The sequence below is a fragment of the Schistocerca gregaria genome, chromosome 9, assembly GCF_023897955.1.
Source record: "Schistocerca gregaria isolate iqSchGreg1 chromosome 9, iqSchGreg1.2, whole genome shotgun sequence".
Classification (NCBI taxonomy): Eukaryota; Metazoa; Arthropoda; class Insecta; order Orthoptera; family Acrididae; genus Schistocerca; species Schistocerca gregaria.
In genome coordinates, this window is record NC_064928.1 from 79,320,498 (window position 1) to 79,330,920 (window position 10,423).

At 45.4% G+C, this 10,423-nt stretch overlaps 1 pseudogene; it reads left to right on the forward strand.

The window, feature by feature from the left end:
- The first annotated feature begins 546 nt into the window (after positions 1 to 546).
- On the forward strand, positions 547 to 664 carry LOC126292359 (5S ribosomal RNA; annotated as a pseudogene).
- Positions 665 to 10,423: the final 9,759 nt, after the last annotated feature.

The window sequence follows — 10,423 nt, forward strand, 5'->3', positions numbered from 1 at the left end:
TGTGGACCACTGCGACTGCGGCGAAAACGGAGCCTCTCCGCCGTTTCTAGGCCCCCGGTTAACATACAATACAATACAACGTAGACATTTCTTTAAGGTGACAAAGGTCATGGCCATAGGTAAGCACATGTACAGGTGGCAGCAGTATCGCATACGCAAGGTATAAGAGGGTAGTGTATTGGCAGAGCTGTTGTTTGTACTCAAGTGACTCATGTGAAAAGCTTTGGACGTGATTATGGCTTCACAATGGGGATTTACTTACTTTGAACAAGGAATGATAGTTGGAGCTAGACGCATGGAAGACTGAATTTCGGAAATCGTTGGGGAATTCAGTATTCCGAGAGCCACAGTGTCAAGAGTGAGTCTACAATACAAAATTTCAGGCAGTACCTCTCACCACGGATAATGCAGTGGCTGACGGCCTTCACTTAATGACCGAGAGCAGCGGCGTTTGCATAGAGTTGTCAGAGCTAAGACACAAGTAACTTTGCGAGAAATAACCACAGAAATCAATGTGGGACTTTCAACGAATTTATCCGACATGTAAGCAACGGTCTTGCCGCAGTGGATACACCGGTTCCCATCAGATCACCGAAGTTAAGCGCTGTCGGGTGTGGCTGGCGCTTGGATGGGTGACTATCCAGGCCGCCATGTGCTGTTGCCATTTTTCGGGGTGCACTCCGCCTCGCGATGCCAATTGAGGAGCTACTCGACCGAATAGTAGCGGCTCCGGTCACAGAAAACCCTCACAACGACAGGGAGAGCGGTGTGCTGACCACGCGCCCCTCCTATCCGCATCGTCATCTGAGGATGACACGGCGGTCGGATGGTCCCAATGGGCCACTTGTGGCCTGAAGTCGGAGTGCTTTTATCCGATATGACAGTGCGGCTAAATTTGGCGTATTTGTGCTGAGGCAGCAGACGAGCGACTCGAGTGCCTTTGCTGAGAGCATACGTCACCTGCACCTCATCTACTGGGCTCGTGACCATATCGGTTGGAACCTAGTCGACTGTAAAACCTTGGCCTGGTCAGACGGATTCCGGTTTCAGTTGGTAAGAGCCGACGGTAGCATTCGACTGTGGCGCAATCCCTACAAAGCTATAGATTCTGTTTGTCAAAAAGGGACTTGACAATTTGATGGTGGCTCCTTAACGGTGTGGACTGTACTTGGAAGCAGAGACAGCGTTGGTCGTATTTTGTTGTTTTATTAACCGCAAAATCGATTTTCGGTCACTTAGTGCCCATCCTCAGTGCTGTAATATACTGCTATTGGGCTGTGTTTACATGGAATGGGCTTGGTCATCTGCTCAAACTGCACCATCACTGACTGGAAATACCAGGTGTACCGGTATGTAATGAGCGTTTTTTTTTGTGAAAGTGAAACACTAATTTTGAACTGAAAAGTAAAAAAAATTATTCAAAGTGCTGACAATTGCTTTTTCTTTATTTTGACCACCTTTCTGGCAATTTGTGGACACCACGACAATAGAAATGTTCGTCTTTCAAAGCAAACCAATCAGACACCCAATTTTCGACTTCTTCGTAGGAATCGAAGTGTTCCTCAGCCAATGCGTGTCCCAGTGATGGAAACAAATGGTAGTCGGAAGGGACCAAGTCTGGTGAACACGGTGAGTGGGGTACCAGCTCCCAGCCAAGTGTTTTTATTTTATCCTGAACCAGTTTTGCTTTGTGTGCAGGTGCATTGTCGTGTAAAAAATTACTTTTCCATGTCTTCTGGCCCATTCTGGTCTTTTTTAGATCAATGCCTAGTTCAAATTGATCATTTTCTGTCTGTAGCGATTAGTATTCACAGTTTCACCGGATTTTAGAAGCTCATGATACACCACACCTTTCTGATCCCACCAAACACAGAGCATTGTCTTCTTGCCGAATCGATCTGGTTTTGCAGTCGATGTTGATGGTTGTTCCGCATTAACCCATGATTTTTCTCGTTTAGGATTCTTAAATCCATTTTTCATCGCCAGTAACAATTCGATGCAAAACTGATTTTCTTTCATGTCTTTGAAGCAAAATTTAACAAATGGTATTTGGTTTTCCATCTGTCATTCATGTGAAACCCATTTTCCACACTTCTGGATCTTTCCCATAGCTTTCAAACAGTCATAAATTGTTTGTTGTGCAACATTTAGCATTGCTGCCGTTTGCTTCTCACTCGAAGTATCATCTTCATCTAATATTGCTTGCAATTCGGCGTGTTCGAACTTTTTTCGTGGTCTTCCACGTTCTTCATTTCTTACGTAAATCATTATTTTTGAACCGTTGAAACCACCTTTTACATGTTGCTTCTGATAGAGCATAATCACCATATGTCTCGACAAGCATTCGATGCGACTCTGCAGCGTTTTTTTTTTTTATTATTTTCAAATGAAAACAAAAAATAAATGCTTTCCGCAGATCATCACTTTCTGGTACAAAATTCGACTTCGTTAACACGATTAAAACATATGATGTTGTTTGTTCCATGACTCGATGTATACTACATATCTTTCACAGATGTCATACCAACCAAACAAACAAAAATTAAGGCTCGTTCACAACAAATGTTCCCTATCGACACATTTGTATCTTAACGCTCATTTCATACCCGAACACCTGGTAGCTACTTTTCGCTACTTGAGGACAGTTTGCAGCAATTAATGAACTTCATGATAATGCAATCGAATGATTTGGCCATCCAGGTCGCTCTACAGTTTGCACGAGCAAACACTTTCGCAAATATGGACGGCTGTAGAGGCAGTATGGCTCAGTATTTTTGCAGCAGTCTTCCAACGACTTGTTGAGTCCATGCCACGTCGAGTTACTGCCCTTGGCCGAACAAACGGAGGTCCGACACAATTGCAAGAGGAACACCATGACTTGTGTCAACTCGGTGTATTGTTGACCAGCGATACAGTGTATTTCAGTTTTTATCCTTCATGATGAGTATGCTGTGGTCACTGCCCCCCCCCCCCCCCCCCCTCTGTGATGACAGTATCCATGTACACAGGGCTGCACGCAGGCGTTTCTGGTTCGACACACGGACACCCTGATGCACCGCTAATGGATCACGAAGTCACTCGCCCATGAAAAAAAACGTCTGGTTTGCATTGGGAATAGCGGATGAACGTATCAGTTTGGTGGGTCTGCAGGGTATGATCATCAATGAGTGGCATACCTGATGATACACGTGGAGGCTCCCCGCCCTCATTATCAAAGCAAGATTTCCACCACGTCTTCTGAGCTGACTCATTGTTTGTTCGGAATGAAAATGCTTGCGTTGCCGGACGAATAGCGGTAGGCTCGGAGGTGATATACCAAGCTGTCGGGCGGCGGCTTGGGATATGCGACCGGGGCTGGTTTTCTCCTGTCGCTCCAGCAGCTGTTCCGGGCGCGGCCCACGCTGCTTCCAGCGTCGGCTGGAGTCCAGAACCGCCTCTCCGGCACGCGTCGGCATCTCGTGACGCCGGAAAATACACCGGTCGCTTTCTACGGTGCACCTGGTAATCGCGATGGTCCTTGCGTCGCAAATTTCTCCTTAACACGGAGAATGTACGTTGTGACGTTATTAAAAAGTTCCGACACGTTTTTGCTCACATGTTGATATACGCATACTAAATTAATGTGCCTGGGCTCATTAAGAGTGAGCGGGAAAGCATAAAAAGCATATGTACCTAAGACAAGCCTCTATAATAACATATAAGTATTTTTTCTTGTTTTTCCTGTGTTAGCAAAAGTACTTGTTTTCTACATATAATGAACTACTTGTTATTACATTATGTTTACTTTTGTGCATTAACATACAGCTATAATCGGGGGTGGAAATATATTTGCAGAAAAAAGCGTATAATGATAGGCCAATAGACATAATTAGTTATTGTAGTGGTTTTGAATACCTTTACTGGTCAGGAATTTTACGCCTCCTGTGTGCGACTGTTTCTTGTTGAATCGTCTGATCAGTCGGATGTTGCTTTGCAGAGCAGGGTAAATGACTGTTGAAAATATAATTGTTTTTGGATAGCTCAACATGAATTTTCCAAGGGACCGAAGTTTATCATGCATTTACCAGTAGATGTCCGCAGCTCTTGGTCGTGCGGTAGCGTTCTCTCTTCCCACGCCCGGCTTCCCGGATTCGATTCCCGGCGGGGCCAGCGATTTTCTCTGCCTCGTGATGACTGGGTGTTGTGTGCTGTCCTTAGGTTAGTTAGGTTTAAGTATTTCTAAGCTCTAGCGGACTGATGACCATAGATGTTAAGTCCCATAGTGCTCAGAGCCATTTGAACCATTTTTTAGTCCATACACAAGTTCCATTTAACTTTGAATTTATGGCACTCAATAGATAACGAGCTTAGAATGCTCTGAAGGCCCAACTACACGTCACACAATATAGCTTCTCACATAAATCTACTGCTTTGCAGTATGGCATTTTCACATTACACTAAAATAATATTTTTAAACAATAATAATACGGTGGCAAAGACATACCTGTTCGACACAAATTATAAGACACAGAAGAGTGAGTAACTGCTCATCGACAATATCTCGTACATCAAAAGAATGTGAAAAAGTGTTCTTCTTTTGTCTGCCTTTCGCGCAGCGGCTTTCAAAGTCAATAGCTCGCAGTATCTCTGACGGCGCCCCACAATAAACACGTCACGACACAGGACGTTCGTTTTTTTTACATTCTCGCAACATTACTTGCTGTTGCCGAGCGACTGCTCGGTTAGTGAATCATTTAAAATGATAGGGCAATCACATAAGGTTACATTGTGCATTATGCCACTGATGATAAAGAAAAAGAGTCTTATATGTAAATATGAATCCACAACGTTTTAAAATTTAGAAGAATAAGTTGAAATTACGATATCTTTATGAAATAATCTGTATCATTCGTCTGACAGTCTTTTGTTACTTCCTTCATTACCTTTCCTTTTCCTGTCCTTGTACGCTCATGTAACTGGGAAAGATTACATATCTTCGATCAAGCATAAACTCCTTTCTTATTATTTATAACCTCTAACCTCTTCTTACGTAACAGAACCCAGTACGATGTCCTCGATGGTGAGTGTTCATCGGAGGTGGGGGTATCATTTGGAGTGTCCCAGGGAAGTGTGGTAGGTCCGCTGTTGTTTTCTATCCCCACTAAATGATCTTTTAGATGAGGTGAATAGCAATGTGTGGCTGTTTGCTGATGATGCTGTGTTGTACGGGAAGGTGTCGTCGTTGAGTGACTGTAGGAGGATACAAGATGACTTGTACAGGATTTGTGATTGGTGTAAATAATGGCAGCTAACTCTAAATATAGACAAATGTAATTTAACGCAGATGAATAGGGAAAAGAATCCCGTAATGTTTGAATACTACATTAGTAGTGTAGCGCTTGACGCAGTCACGTCGATTAAATATTTGGGCGTGACATTGCAGAGCGACATGAAGTGGGACAAGAATGAAGTGGCAGTTGTGGGGAAGGCGGATAATCGTCTTCGGTTCATTGGTAGAATTTTGGGAGGATGTGGTTCATCTGTAAAGGAGACCGCTTATAAAACACTAATACGACCTATTCTTGAGTACTGCTCGAGCGTTTGGGATCCCTATCAGGTCAGATTGAGGGAGGACATAGAAGCAATTCAGAGGCGGGCTGCTAGATTTCTTACTGGTAGGTTTGATCATCACGCGAGTGTTACGCAAATGCTTCAGGAACTCGGGTGGGAGTCTTTAGAGGAAAGGAGGCGTTCTTTTCGTGAATCGCTACCGAGGAAATTTAGAGAACCAGCATTTGAGGCTGACTGCAGTACAATTTTACTGTCGACAAATTACATTTCGCGGAAAGACCACAAAGATGAGAGAGGTTAGGGCTCGCATAGAGGCATATAGGCAGTAATTTTTCCCTCGTTCTGTTAGGGAGTGGAACAGGGAGAGAAGATGCTAGTTGTGGTACGAGGTACCCCCCGCCACGCACCGTATGGTGGATTGCCGAGTAAGAACGCGAATAAACGGTTTGGGCGATATCTGTTTAAACGCCATTGCGGCCACCTCACAGAGATACTTACAAATTGTACTAACTGCTTAGCGCCAGCGTATCATTTAATTAAAAGCTCCAGTGGTCCAGTGAATCAAATTAGCGCATTTTAACTATTTCACTTTTTCACATTCTGGGTATCACAAAATATCAATCTCAAGACTTTTCGCCAATTTAATTCAACCCGTTCTAAACAGGGAGAGCTACATCAGCTAAACAGATGTAGAACTTTTTCCTGCGGCTGCAGTCACGTAACAATAGTTCTGTTATGATGAGTGATCGTAAGTAAGCTATTGTACATGCAATTGCTGTTGTACCTCGAAGAGAGCAGTCTATTGACACGCACAGACAACACGGATTTAGAAAGCATCGTTCTTGTGAAACGCGACTGCCTCTTTACTCACATGAAATGTTGAGTGCTATAGACAAGGGACTTCAAATTGATTCCTTATTTCTAGTTTTCCAAAAGGCTTTTGAACTGTACCACACAAGCGGATTGCTGTGAACTTATTGCTTATTGAATATCATCACAGTTATATGAATAGATTTGTGATTTCCCGTCAGAGACGTCACAGTTCGTAATAATTGATGGAAATTTATCGATGAAAATCCGGCCACTGTGGACGAACGGTTCTAGGCGCTTCAGTCCGAAACCGCGCTGCTGTTACGGTCGCAGGTTCGAATACTGCCTCGGGCCTGGATGTGTGTGATGTCCTTTACGTTTACGTTTTTCTAAGTCTAGGGGACTGATGACCTCCGATGTTAAGTCCCATAGTGCTTAGAGCCATCGAGTAAAACAGAAGTAATCTCTGGCGTTCCCCAACGTAGTGTTATAGACCCTCTGCTGTTCCTTTTCTGTGTAAACGATTTAGGAGATCTGAGCAGTCATCTTAGGTTGTCTGCAGATGATACTGTCGTCAGATCAAACCAAATTGCAAAACGATTTACAAAAACACATTTGTATGGCGCTAACATTGGCAGTTGACCGTAAATAATGAAATTTGTGAGGCCATCGACATGAGTGCAAAAAAAAAAAAAAAAAAAAAATCCGTTTAATTTCGGTTACCGACAAATCGGTAAAATCTAAAGGCGTAAATTCAACTAAATGCCTTGGAATTACATTTAAGAACAACTTAAATTGGAAACGACACATAAAAAATGTTGTGGGGAAGGCAAACGAAAGACTGCGTTTTATTGGTAGAGCATTAGAAAATGTAACAGACCTACTAAAGAGATTGCTTACACTTCTCTTGTTCGCCCTCATTTGCAGTACTTCTGCGCCGTCTGAGATCCTTACCAGATAGGATTAACGGAGTACGCCGAGAAAGTTCAAAGAAGAGCAGCACGTTTTGTATTGTTGGGAAATAGGGGAGAGAGAGTCACTAACATCAAACAGGATCTGTGATGGACATCATTAAAACAAAGTGGAATTATCTCACGAAATTACAAATTTTCTCCTCCAAATGCGACATTATGTTGTTGGCGCCTACCTACATACGAAGAAACGATCATCACAATAAAACATGGGAAATCAGAACTCGCACGGGAAGATATAGGTGTTGGTTTTTTGCGCGCGCTGTTCGAGATTGGAATAATACAGAATTATTGTTAAGGTAGTTCGATGAATCCTCTGCCAGGCACTTAAGTGTGATTTGCAGAGTATCTACGTATATGTAGAATAATGTTAGCTGACATAATGTGTGTGCCTGTTCGGGTAAGCACAGCTCGCAATGCGCGCCATCCGCCAACTGCCCCAAAACACGATGACGTGTCACGCATAGCATAGCTTCCGAGCTCTGTGCGTGGGTGGATGTGGGCGTAAAACGGTGATAAGGAAGTAGCCAGGAAACAAACCCAGGACCCCGTGTTTGTTAGCAACGTGAACCTCAAGACCACGACCGGCTGATGCGTATCAGCAGTTTCGTTACGATGCGTCATTGAGACGGTACTGTGATTGTGGTGTCATCGAGAGCGGCGTAAGAAATATCGACGACCGCAGAGACACTGAACGGCAAAGCAATATCACGAGGAGCCATGAGATACCAGGAAGCTGTGCCTTTGGCTTGAAACAGCGTCGCCAGAGGCCTGGAAGGCCACTTCTGTTCGAAGTCGGAACCTGTGCACTTCCAGGAAGTTCCTGCCGCAGTGACAGCATTCTGCTGGCTACTCGCTGTGACACAGCCCTTGTCGGCAGTTGCTGAGTAAAGAGACTTTGTCACCTGTGAACTGTGCCTACCCGCCAGCGCCATAAGAACTGCAACAAGTTGCTCGCAACACACCATAGCTCACAAACATGCAGCTTTCCACTCAATGGTACACCGGCTCCCATCTATCCCCATCTCCAGAGATGATTTTAAACCAGAGTTAGATACAATAAAATTTATTGTCACAGCCAATGGCTACAAGCTGATCAGAGGTTGGGTGCATCTCTCGCACTGATAAGATATTTGAGGTGGTCCGTAAGCCTGACTATTACTGTTAAAAGAAGAGCTTGTTTATCGTATAAATTATTGAGTCTCTTAGTAAAGTTGGACAGCACATTATTTATGTCGAAATTATTTACTGCCGTTGTCTGTCAAGAAATATCGTAGGTGTCAGCTGCAAGCACAAACATATTCATGCGCTTAAAAGTCACCATCTGCTGTTTGTTCTTTTATGCTTTGCAATGAATAAGTCATGTATATTACACCATGAGCAGACAAGCCTCATACAGAAATCTGATTCGTGCGGATTTTTCTATTTAGAGATTTAGTTGCGGATATGTAAATAACCATAGATCTGCCGTATGGTGAGAAGGCGCAACTGGAATCAGCGCAAAGTATGAGGTTGAATTTTGACATAGGGACTATTGCTTAAATTATTTATCTTGGTATCTACAGCCAGAATTATACACTCCTGGAAATGGAAAAAAGAACACATTGACACCGGTGTGTCAGACCCACCATACTTGCTCCGGACACTGCGAGAGGGCTGTACAAGAAATGATCACACGTACGGCACAACGGACACACCAGGAACCGCGGTGTTGGCCGTCGAATGGCGCTAGCTGCGCAGCATTTGTGCACCGCCGCCGTCAGTGTCAGCCAGTTTGCCGTGGCATACGGAGCTCCATCGCAGTCTTTAACACTGGTAGCATGCCGCGACAGCGTGGACGTGAACCGTATGTGCAGTTGACGGACTTTGAGCGAGGGCGTATAGTGGGCATGCGGGAGGCCGGGTGGACGTACCGCCGAATTGCTCAACACGTGGGGCGTGGGGTCTCCACGGTACATCGATGTTGTCGCCAGTGGTCGGCGGAAGGGGCACGTGCCCGTCGACCTGGGACCGGACCGCAGTGACGCACGGATGCACCCCAAGACCGTAGGATCCTACGCAGTGCCGTAGGGGACCACACCGCCACTTCCCAGCAAATTAGGGACACTGTTGCTCCTGGGGTATCGGCGAGGACCATTCGCAACCGTCTCCATGAAGCTGGGCTACGGTCCCGCACACCGTTAGGCCGTCTTCCGCTCACGCCCCAACATCGTGCAGCCCGCCTCCAGTGGTGTCGCGACAGGCGTGAATGGAGGGACGAATGGAGACGTGTCGTCTTCAGCGATGAGAGTCGCTTCTGCCTTGATGCCAATGATGGTCGTAAGCGTGTTTGGCGCCGTGCAGGTGAGCGCCACAATCAGGATTGCATACGACCCAGGCACACAGGGCCAACACCCGGCATCATGGTGTGGGGAGCGATCTCTTACACTGGCCGTACACCTCTGGTGATCGTCGAGGGGACAGTGAATAGTGCACGGTACATCCAAACCGTCATCGAACCCATCGTTCTACCATTCCTAGACCGGCAAGGGAACTTGCTGTTCCAACAGGACAATGCACGTCCGCATGTATCCCGTGCCACCCAACGTGCTCTAGAAAGTGTAAGTCAACTACCCTGGCCAGCAAGATCTACGGATCTGTCCCCCATTGAGCATGTTTGGTACTGGATGAAGCGTCGTCTCACGCGGTCTGCACGTCCAGCATGAACGCTGGTCCAACTGAGGCGCCAGGTGGAAATGGCATGGCAAGCCGTTCCACAGGACTACATCCAGCATCTCTACGATCGTCTCCATGGGAGAACAGCAGCCTGCATTGCTGCGAAAGGTGGATATACACTGTACTAGTGCCGACATTGTGCATGCGCTGTTGCCTGTGTCTATGTGCCTGTGGTTCTGTCAGTGTGATCATGTGATGTATCTGACCCCAGGAATGTGTCAATAAAGTTTCCCCTTCCTGGGACAATGAATTCACGGTGTTCTTATTTCAATTTCCAGGAGTGTATTTTCATTGAAAGATACAAGACTTGAGAGCGCAGATTTAAAGCTAGAGAGCTCTCCAACTTTAGGTGGACTGTATATTACACAGAAGAACGG